This window comes from Medicago truncatula, chromosome 6 (genome assembly GCF_003473485.1).
Source record: "Medicago truncatula cultivar Jemalong A17 chromosome 6, MtrunA17r5.0-ANR, whole genome shotgun sequence".
In the NCBI taxonomy this organism is placed as follows: Eukaryota; Viridiplantae; Streptophyta; class Magnoliopsida; order Fabales; family Fabaceae; genus Medicago; species Medicago truncatula.
The window spans coordinates 9,966,657-9,979,161 of NC_053047.1; the positions used below are offsets into that span (position 1 = coordinate 9,966,657).

Consider the following 12,505-nt stretch of genomic DNA (forward strand, 5'->3'; position numbering starts at 1 on the left):
TCCAACGAGGATGACAAATAGAATCCCATCCCCGTCCTCAATGGGTTCGAGTATTCTCGCCCCATCCCCGAAGTGAATCAATTTTTTTTTAATAAAAAGAGTTTTTTTTTAAGCTTCAATGGTAATATTGTAATGCATTATTCAAGAATTTGCGCTCATTTTAACATTTTCTTACCGAATAATTTGGTTGCTCCTTTAACCATCAATAAAAGTTCTTATATCATGATAATTATCAAACCAAATAACATGACATATCATTATCAATCCCCTCAACAAAAACAAAAACAAAAACATGATCTTTCTATAGGCATGCCAATGAGGCGGGGTGGGGACGGGTTTTTCCTTCCCCATCCCCATCCCCTACTCCCATATACTTACCCGTTACCCTACCCATACCCAACGGGGATGAGAAATTGAATCTCATCCCTATCCCCAATGAGTTCAAATATTCTCGCCCCATCCCCACAGTGAATCAATTTTTTTTTTTAATAAAAGAAGAGTTTTTTTAACATTTCCTTACCGAATAATTCGGTTGTTCCTTTAACTATCAATGAAAGTTCTTATATCATGAGAATTATCAAACCAAATAAGATGACATATCATTATCAACCCCCTAAAAAAACAAAAATATGACTTTTTCACATTCGGGTAGGATTTGGGTATGAGTTCGAGGTGGGTACATATATCCCCGTTATCTGTCCCGTACCCGTATTTTGAAATTGGGGAAATCTCAAACTCATACCCAAACCCAGTCAAATCGGGGAAAATCCGTCAAATCGAGGTTGGTTTGGGAGGGTATCCATGGGACGAGTTTTGCTGCCATGCTTATCTTTCTACATTCGGGTAGAGTTTGGGTATAAGTTCGGGGTGGGTACATATATTCCCGTTACCCATCCCGTACCCGTATTATTAAATCGGGGAAAACCCAGACCCATACCCAAACCCAGTCAAATCGGGGTTGGTTTGGGCGGTTATCCATAAGCACGGGTTTTGTTGTCATGCCTAATTGTGAAGACCCATTCATAAACATCCAAAGACAAATAAAATTTGATCCAACATAAATAGTTTGAAAACGTCAATTTTTGGTTAAATAACACTCAAACGTAATCTTCTTGACAAATTATTTCAAAAAAGAGAAAAAAAAAAGTGTAATAGCAAAACAGTGGGTGTCAAAAACAACTTCCCAAAAAGATAAGAGATTTAGGCAGTAAATAAAGCAATGCTTCTATTGCGATCAATCTCAATTGGGCTTGCTACACAAAATAGGAAGAAAATTCCTCTTCCAAAATTGCTCTCAGGCACCTCTGAAAGGACCAATATATCTCACACACACACACACACATATATATATATATATATATATATATATATATATATATATATATATATATATATATATATATATATATATATATATATTCAAATTTCAGTTTGATACTTTTGAAAAGTAAAAATAAAAATGACAGAACAAGATAATAGATCAGGATAAGTATGTTATGTTATTTATTGAAAAGATGCACGTTAATTGAAATCCCCTCTCTAAAAAAATATAGCTACATGCTTTACAATAGGCAGCTAAAATTAGGGCCCCGTTTGGATTGGCTTATTTTGAGTTTATGTGAGCTTATCTATTTCCATAAGCCTTTTTAAAGGTATTTGGGTAAATAAATAAAAATAGCTTATCATAGTTTCATAAGCTGCTTATGCCATATTTTAATAAGCCTAAATTTTCAGCTTACCCTCCGGCTTAACAAGGAGCTTATGAATTTATGTATCCTCCTTCGATTCTCTCTGGATCCACTTTTTCAAAACATATATTTTTATTTTATTTTTTTGTTTTTAGAAAAAAAAACATATATTTTAATTACAATGTTAGTTATCTTTGGTTGTGCATAAGTAACAAAATTGCTATATATATATTTTTTAAGGATGATTTTTATTATTTTTTTATTACGTAACAAAATGAAACTGAATAAAAAAAACAAACTTAACTTGTCTTTTTTTGGTAACAAACTGTACATTAATATCTATATATATGGTAAGTTTACAATCATAATTTCTCAAGTTTATATTTATATTATTATACTTTTTTTTTAAAAGAAAGCTTATCATATATTATTATACTTGTGTATAATGATGTTTAGACTATTTATTTATACCTCGAATGTTAATTTTGTCTTATATGAATATTGATATTTTTTTAAGGATGAATATTGATTATACTATATATATAATTATAATTAATATATTATAATATTATTTTTTACATCTTGATTAATTTTATCAAAAAAAATCTTGATAATTGTGGTTCGATTCTTTGATTTTTTTATTAAATTAAAAATATTTAAAATTTCGATAATCGCTTATGTAATGTCACATCCAAACACTTCAATTTATGTAAGTACTTTTTAGTGTATATATCCAAACATAAATAGCTTATCAAGTATAAGAGCTTATGATGTAAGCTCTAATATTATAAGCTCTGATGCTATAAACATCTATATAAGCTGTTTATCCAAACGGGGCCTAAAAGAAGAACACACCTTCAACAATCTCTTGAAAAAATAATATTTTTTTAGCGGATCTATTAAAAAATTAATAGTGGGTTGTGGGCTGTTAACATGAATAAAATTTTTAAATAGATAAATTTTTTTCAAAGAACTTTAAAATAGATATGATGATATATACTAACAAGTGCTTTGTACCAAAATAAATAAGTTATATACTGACAGATACCTTATTTTTCTTTATTTATTTTAATAAACAAAAATAGAATATATTAACACCATAATAGAAGCTTCTCTAATACAAGATGTGCCAAAGAAGATAACTAAAATTTACAATAAGTTTCAAACATACAAAGAACAGAAAGACTAAATTAACCGATGCCCAAACAAATAAGTAAACACGCAACCATCTATAAACACCTATCACAAAATTTGCATCAGCTGCCTTCATCCACCAAAATGAATAGATTTTTACTTTATTTTGATATATACTAACAAGTAACAAGTGCATTAAAGGGGACAAAAAAAAAAGGTGACAAAAAAAATGTAAACACTTGCACTGGTGTAAAATAGTTTTACCTAGCCATCTAATAAAAATTCACTTTTTTGTTATTTATCCCTACTTTTGCAACTATGTGTTTAAAATGAATGTTGTGACATAATAAAATGGACGACTCAAATTACATGTCGGTATAAAATTTATTTACACTGCCAGTGTATACTTATAGAACAAAAGGAAAAAAAAATATTATTAAAAATGCAACATGTAATACTCCCTCCGTCCCTTATGTAGAAATTCATTGTCTTTTTCACATTTATTAAGAAATGTTGTCGGTGTAATTAATGTGTTTGTTTTATGTGTTAATATTACTAAATTATTCTTTGTTTGTATGTGTATTAAATTTGACTTTTCATATTTCAAGACAGGTTAGTAGAATTAATTATGGGTATGTTTAGAAAAAAAATAATAAATGCATCTAATAATTTGAAAGAGGGTTTACATTTAAGGACAAAAATAAAGTTGAATAGAAGCTTAAATATATGGACGGATGGTGTATTTTGATAGCAGGACCTAAGTTGGTAACTTGGTACTCCCTCCGTCCCAAATTGTATGTCACTTTAGAAAAAAATATTTGTCCCAAATTATATGTCGCTTTACAATAACAATGAAAAATTAATATTACTTTTCCTATTATATCCTTAACTATTTATTACTCTCTCTTCTTTCAATTTATTTATTTATCTTTCCCATATCATTTATTGAGGATAATTTTGTAAAACAACTAATAATATATCTTTCTCACACAATATTAATTATATTTCTTAATATGTGTGAAATGACCAAGACGTCATACAATTTAGGACGGAGGGAGTATTTAATATAGAAAAATAAATCAAACAAGTTGACTTTTTGCCTAGTATAGTACGCCAGAATATTAATATGTTAGTGGCACTATATAACTAGCATAAAGTATTCATACATCCTTTGTTATCTTCCACCATCCAATTCAAGATGGAAAAAAACTTTTTCATACTTTTTGTGATACTTCTGAGTTTCTCCTATTTTCTCCAAGTCTTTGCTATCCCTGCAACAAGTAAGGCTTTTGATTTTTTTTTTTGTTGAAGGAAGTAAGGCTTTTGATTTGTTGAGTTCTCTTTATATTTTTGTGCAAAATATATAAATATTGATGTATTGAATTGATTTTTATGGTTATAGGAACAAAAAATTTGAATAGTGAAGATGAATCAGTTTTTGCTTCTTTGTATAAGGTTAGTGCTTCTGAATTTTGATATGTTTTATTGTTTCCTATTCTTGCAAAGTCATGGTTATGTATTTTGGCTTTCCCCCCCTCTATATCTAAGGAAAAATGAGGAATTTAATTTAAGTTGTTGGTGAAAATCAATTGGTTTGTTTTAAGTATTTGGAACCATATAGTGATATACATATATGTAATAAATCATGAAGTTGTTTTAAAATAGACAACAATTGTGTCAAGCATAAGGAACTAGTTTTCACAAAGTGGCAAATTATTTTTCAATTTTTTGTTGGAAGAGAGAGTTTTAAATTTAGTGTTTGATAAACCCGTGAAAAAGTGTTGAATTTATCAAACATTAAATATGAAACTCATGAAAAAAATGTTATTTTTTACTTTCAATTATGTTAGAACAACTATCACGAGTCAAAAGAATAAAAAAAATTATAAACCCAATCAAAGAACACACGATGTTTAATAACACAACGTTCTGATTCTTTTGTATTATGATTTGAAACTTAAGCTTTAAAGAGTACAACTTGTATATAAATTATTTTTTCAAAACAATTAATGATTTAATTTCATTATTTTCATTTTATCAGGCATAATGATGTGAATTACTTATTGAAAACATCTATCCTTAATTTTTATTAACAATTAAATTAATTGAAAATTTTAATTTATTTTTGCTCTTGTTCATTATTTGCATGTTTTGTAGGACCATGGTGAGAAAATGATGGTACATATGGATGAAAGATTGATAGGAAGAAGGGTCAATTTGGAACTCCATGATTATGAAGGGCCTGGTGCAAATAAAGAACATAACCCAAAATCCCCTGGGAATGGTTGATGTGCAAATATATATAGATTTAATTAGCTACATCCTAAACTTTAGAAGGCAAAATCTAAAATGTGTGATATTGTTTTCTCTAATTAGAATCAAGTATGTGTGGTATTTTTGTTTCTATGATGTTCTTCTATACATATATATTTTGAATTGTAATATCAAATAAGGTAGCAAAAGAGAATTTTAAGTAATAAAAATATTAGTGTTTTGGTTGTAATTTATAAAACTAAGATTGAACGGGAACAACAATAAAGAAGCACTTGGCACAATAGACTTGGCAATGAACCGAGACTACTCGAATAAAGTTCGGAACTCGACTCGATAATTAACTCATTAAACTTAGTTTATGAACCAAATGAGCTGAATTTAAACTAAAAATTAAGTTCGTTATTTAAACGAGCCGAACTTAAACTATAGATAGTTTGGCTTGTTTGATTCATGAATTGGCTCGTTTAAATATTAGTGCAGGGATGTCAAATGGAATTGTCCTAAGAATATTAGTGCAATTTTTTCCTTTTATTTTAGGGTCCGGTGAACAGTTTGGTTGCACATTAGGTCCGAAATTAGTTTAAGTAAAACCGAACTGAATCTAAAGAGCCGAACCGAGTTACTCGTAAACTTAAAACGAGCCGAACTCGAGCTAAAAAAAGGTTTGTTTTGAACTCGAGTTGAGTTTCAAGCTGAACCAATTCTAATCGAGTTGAGCTCAGACATATTCAATTTGATTCGACTCATTTCCAGCTCTACTTGGCAGCACTCAATTTATTTTTTCCATGCAAACAAATTTATTAAGGTTAAATATGTTTTTGGTTCTTATAGATATACTAACTTTTCGTTTTAATCCCTCTAAAAAATTTCTCTAGTTTTTAATTCCCTAAAAGTCTTCTATTTTCACTTTTAGTCCATCTTTTAAGTAAACTCATATACTATCCAATATGAGATTTTTAACACACCTTTAAAACTCTAAAGCATATTTAAAGAGCATGACTCAGGTAATCCAATATCGAATACTCGATATCATCTTTAAATTTATATCGGATATAACTCAATCATATAAAATTAACTTAGAATGTGAGGACTATTTACCTCTTATACACACATTTGCATGTTATATACATGTGGAAATCTCAACGGGTGCAAAACAATCTTTAAAACTATCAAAAATTTAAAATGACAATTATTAAAACTAATATGATCAACTTAAGAGATTAAATTATCTTATAACTATGAAGAGTAATCTGATTAAACGAACTAGCTAGCTACCTTCTGAATGGTTGATGACAGTGATGCACGTGATACTCAACAATTTTTAGGTGCTTTTTAACTTTAATTAGTAGTGGATCCAGCTTCACAGCACTTTGTCTTCACGTGCAAGAGCAATTACATTTTCTAATAATCTTAGATGGCATTAATGAATTAAGAAATAAGAATGAATAAATAATTAAAAAGAAATGTTAATTTATGCCCTTATGGCACATGTTAATGATTCTACTAATAGAAATGATTTATTGAAAATTGTGTTATTTTAATGTTTAAAAAATTTAATATTAATTTTTTTTCAATTAATACTTACCATTAGTGGCAATAATTTAATGCTTAACATGTGCCCTAAGTTCTTAAACTATCAATTTCTCACCAATATGATCTTTAACTAAGGTTAAAATTAACTAAAGGGTTTCTAGATTATACTTTCATCTATCAAATTAATCTTTTAGTAGAGATTAAATTGATGGATGAGAGTATTATTTCTGAATCTTCTAGTTTATCTTAATGGTGTATAGATCAAATTGACGAGAGTGATAGTTTGTTTAAACACTAAATTTGTCTGTTTATTCAAATAAAAAATATACAAAACGGACCTCTAACATTATTTGTTGAAGAGTTCAGAATATAAAGAGTAACAAAAGATCAATGATTCATGACAACACAAGATTTTGACATCATATCTTCATTCAAAATTATATGATTTTGGATGAAAATATAGGATGTCGATCTTTTAATAATCCTGAATCATTGACATGTTAATGATGTTCTTGCATTCATATGAACTTTCCAACAAATAGCATACTTATTTCATCATTTTCTCCAAACTTGATGATTTCTTACTTCGAGGTATAAAATGATAAAAGAGCATGCAAGCAACATATGCTTTCAACTTTGTGGACTTTATGTTAGGCAAACTTCAATTAGGAAGATTTTTATATCCATTAAGTAACATTGCCATCTATATTCTACCACCACACTTCACTAAATGTACACTTAACTACTTTGTCGGTGACAATCCTTTGTGCATACTCATTTCTTGAAAAGTCCGTTTTTTTTAATGAAAGCACTAATATTATGAACATAAACTCAATAAAATATTCAATTCTAAAATGTTTAGGTGTGTTTGATCCGCTAAACAGTATATACTAGATAAAATAGTATAAGATAGAACAACACAACATAAGACAAAACATTACTTGACAAACTTTTATGATAGACTATCCTGAATCATGATATGCCACCAATTTATCATCTTCATGAACCAATTTTACAAATCAAACAATTTACAACTGAAGTTATCATATTTTGCCTTACACCTTAAATGAGAGTGCCTCATATGAGACTCTTAAAAATTTAACAAATGATAGAGAATAGGTACAATTTTTAGCTTCCTGCCCCCACACTAAGGGCCATGTACTTCCATATCATTACTATCAACCACTAAGAAAAAAGAGTATACATGATTCCACAAGTCTAGCCACGTTTTTAGGTTAAATATACTCTAACATTTAAGTCATGAATGTGGTTCATTCTTATAAATTATTTTTGTGTTAATACTTTAGTTGCAAGAGATTCAAAGTTCGGATACAAAGTAAATAAAACTTGATCACTAATCGTTTAGTCAGAGATCAAACATATAACGTCCAAAAAAAGAAAGAGATGAACATAGCTATTTTTATCGTTCGACTTTAATTAAAATTTATTAACTTGGGCCTTTTTTTTTAATAAGTCTATGCTTTTATTTAATCAACTATGTGTGTCTAATCACTTAGTTATATATTTCCATTATTTCACAATGAATACAATATTAAATAAAAAATAATAATCTTTATTTCACAATAAATAGAATAATAAAAAATATGTTAAGGGGCATCCACTTCTATTAAACTAATTATTTTCACATAAATTAAAGATATTTAAATTAGTCAACTAGCTAGACTTTAAACAGCTTACTTAAAATACCAATGTAAACTACTTTATGTACTCGAATCTGCTAGCTAGATGATAATCATCAAAGATTACATTGTTTGATTGTCACATCCAAATCTTCCATAACACACTATATTATAGGGATTGGTGAAGTTTTATGGCCCACATGCATGTATTATTCCATAAAACTATCAAAGTCCCACATTTTTAGCACAAAGATTTAAGGGATGATAGTTATTATAAAAGAGACATAATAGGATAAAAAATTCTACATATGGTGTAGAATATTTATCTTAAATCACTTTGAGGATAAAGTCTTTCATATGCATAACTCCAAATTAATATTATTTAGATATGTTTATATGAAATGAATAAATTAAACAAAAATAATTTAATTATATCAATTGATATTATTTAATTTTTTATTTTTTCTTGTTTTAGTGTGTCTTTACATATTTTTATTTGAGATTGTGTTCAAGTAAGTATTAATCCTCTCTTGACCAGAAAAAAAAAGAAGTAATAATCCTCCTTCTTGAAAGTTCTCTAAGTAAAGTCAACAATATAGTTTTTTTTTCTTTTAAAAAAGAAAGTCAGCAATATAGTTCTTTTTAAGGATCAGCAATATAGTTGTTAACCTTAGAAGTGAATAACATTTGAACAATGCATAGAAAAATTAAAAACAGACAAAAAAAAAAGCTTTAAAAGTTATTTGTCAGTCAAAACTAACTGCGGTGAAATTCATATTAAACCACATATTCTTAAATTTGTTCAAGTGGTTCATTGACATTAATTTTATAAGTTTTTTTTGGCACTTCTCTTATATATTAAGAAAAGCTTATAAACGTATTCAATTCTAATTTCATCTCCCAAATAAATTATCAGTAATAATAATAATAATTGTGAATTGACTCTAATATTAGATATATAGTAGATGGAATAAAAGTTTGGGATCTCACAAAAGAAATGTCACTCTTATACCAAACCATGAACACGCCATAGAAAAATGATGATTGTTCTTGAAAGACAAGGGATGATGGAATCAACCAAACCCTAGCTTACCCTAGCTTATACTAATAATTATAATATATTATCTCTGTCCCTATTTAAAATACTCTTTCTCCCTAGAACAAAAGAAAAATCTCCAAATGATTTTTTAAGGATATTTCTTTAAATGATAGATGAGAGAACAAGGATGCAAACATAGTAGGGATGTCTATTCATGATGCTTTTACGCTTTAATTTTGCTTAAGAAAACAATATTTTTAAAGCAAATTGATAATATTAATAAGATATTTTTTTTCCTATCCTTTTTGGTTTACACTAGTTTAAGTGAGTTGGGTTTCAGAAACTCATTAAAATCAGAGCATACTTTAAGACTCAACGAACTAACGAAGATACTTACAAATCGCCTACCAAAATTTTTCACGCAGTAACGGAAATCTTATATTTAGAAAAGAAGAAAATATATCTAAAAACTATTAAAACAGAATGTTATATTTAGAGACAAACTAATATTTTCATAAGTGTTCCAAAAGTGAACTCTTCTAGCCATAAGTGGATTTCATGAGTTGTCCACATTATAGTAGTGGAAGGATACCCTCCCAAATGAAATTGGGTCAAGATATTTCATCATAACCATTTCATAATCAATGTCACCTTTTGGCTTGACCCAAGATGCATGTCGTGAAGGAATTGAATCCCACACAATAATTAGGTAAGGTCATCATGCTGTTGTAGTAATATTATTAAATTTTGGATAAGCATAAGGTTTACAAAAAATTATTAACTCAAATATTTTGAAGAAAAAGTACAGAAGGGTCACTTCACTACTCATCCTCTATGGAAGTTTTGTACTTCTACATCTCTTTCTCTAATGAAGCCATCATCTATATCTTGAAAATCAGGCAATCAAGGACATCGATCCATAAATATATATTTCTAAAATTAATATTATATTTTTTTTCTTTCTTTTTGATCTTTACCATGTGGTTTTCAAGAGAATAGACTCCCGATAATCCAAAGCTGATTATGAGTTAAAATGTAAGTAAAGTCTAACCGACGAATAATACAGTCATAATTCAAACTCAGATTCTTTCGGTTCCAACTATTTATTATTAACTGAACCTTATAGACACTTGACATCTAAAATTTGAGTTGCATATTTTCCAACGCTCCTCTCTAAATTATTCTCACTAATTTTAGTTTTCTAGTATACTTTGTAAATAGTGTTATAAAGTTCCCAATAAATATCAAAAGTTAGAAATCATAGCTATAATAATAGGCAGCACACCTAAATTTGAGATCTTGTCATTTTATCAGGAAAACAAAGTTTACAAATTGGCACAATATTATTCAAGACATATCCATGTAGGGTTCAAGTAGATGGAGTAGAATCCAATAGAAGGTTGGAAGTACAACCAAGTCAAATGACTCTAGAGTTTAAATTTTACTTGCTTTGTAATAGTAACTCTAGAGCATTTGTGCATCCAAAAAAAAAAAATCTAATTACCTAACTCCTTGGAAGGAAATCTCATATTGACCATATTGGTTCAACTAGTTAGTTAATTATGTTAACCACTCAAGATGATATAATCTAGAATGAGAAGCAAATATTGTTGTCATCTGTAACATCCCGTTTTCCCAACATAAAAATTTCATAAAAATAATCAGAGTTTTCCACGTAAACGGAATGTCACATTCTTTTCTTAAAATCATAAACTGAATAAATAACTATTTATCCTTTAAAATTCAATAACAAAATCTTTAATACTTCGCAGCGGAATTTCTTCGATAACTAAAAACAGTCTTTGGCACTAAAGTCTCTTTATAAATGTCTCATAAAAATCCAATTCTAAAACATAGTCATAAATCTTAAAAAACAATACGTAAGGAATAGAAAAGTAATAACAAGGTTCCCATCCCGTTACGTATCAGAACACCTAAGACACTTGAGCCACCACTCCTACTAATCATTAATACCTGCAAGTTACTCATACGAAGAGCAACATTTTCAAGCAGAAGGGGTGAGATTTCACAAAACAATAATATCAAGCATATAATTCAATAATTATATTTAACAACATAAATAACTTCATCTATTAGTAATAATAATTCTTCATGTAATAATTCTTAATAGTTCAACCAACTTCTAATTATCATTTAGTTCATATTCATCACATTATAAACATCATCATATAACACATATTAACCAAATCGTAACAAACATAGATCATCACATCATAGTCATAGTTCATATACAACATAACAACATCTTAATCCTAATTCATATACAACATAACAACATCATTAATTCATAATAATAATTATTCATCCAACATCTCATTATCAATTTATGAATAAAAGACAACTTATCAACTTAACATAAACATCATCAAGTACACTTAACAACTCATAGATATCATCGTGTAATCATCATCACTAATAACTTTAAAAACAACACAATGTAATCAACATCTCACTATAATAATAATCATATACGACACAACATAATCATCGCTTAATAATAATAATCATATACAATACAACATAAATCATCATCTTATAATGATATGAACAACACATATTAATCATCTTATAATAATATAACAACAACATATACATCATTTCGTCATAATATAATAATATAACAACAACATATTCATCCTCTTATAAAATATAACAACAACGTATTCATCATCTTATAAAATATAACAACAACATATTCATCATCTTATAAAAATATAACAACAATATAACATAATATTCACTTAATAATAATTAATCATATATGGTACAACATAATCATCACTTAATAATAACAATTATATACATCACAACATATAGCATCATAATAACATAATATAATCAACATCGTAAACAACATCATAACATTATAATCAGTATCATATACAACATCATAATAACATAACAATATCATAATCAATATCTTAAACAACATAGCCACATCTTAGTCAACATCAAATAATTCACATCATAAACATCGTATAATCTTCATAGGTACTTCTTTAACAACACATGGGTAGAAGACAACTCGACAACTCATAGATGATAATTCATCAACAACTTAACAACTCATAGATGATAATTCATCAACAACGACTTTGACTCGACAAATGCGACAATGCAACTTAGACACTTATATGCATGTGGTACCAATCGTCATCATAAGTATTAATATACTT

At 28.1% G+C, this 12,505-nt stretch overlaps 1 long non-coding RNA gene across 1 annotated transcript; it reads left to right on the forward strand.

The window, feature by feature from the left end:
- The first annotated feature begins 3,945 nt into the window (after window positions 1-3,945).
- On the forward strand, window positions 3,946-5,377 carry LOC25495814 (uncharacterized). Its single transcript, XR_003012842.2, has 3 exons — window positions 3,946-4,102; window positions 4,225-4,277; window positions 4,980-5,377. It is a non-coding gene; the product is annotated as an uncharacterized lncRNA (long non-coding RNA).
- The last annotated feature ends 7,128 nt before the right edge of the window (window positions 5,378-12,505 follow it).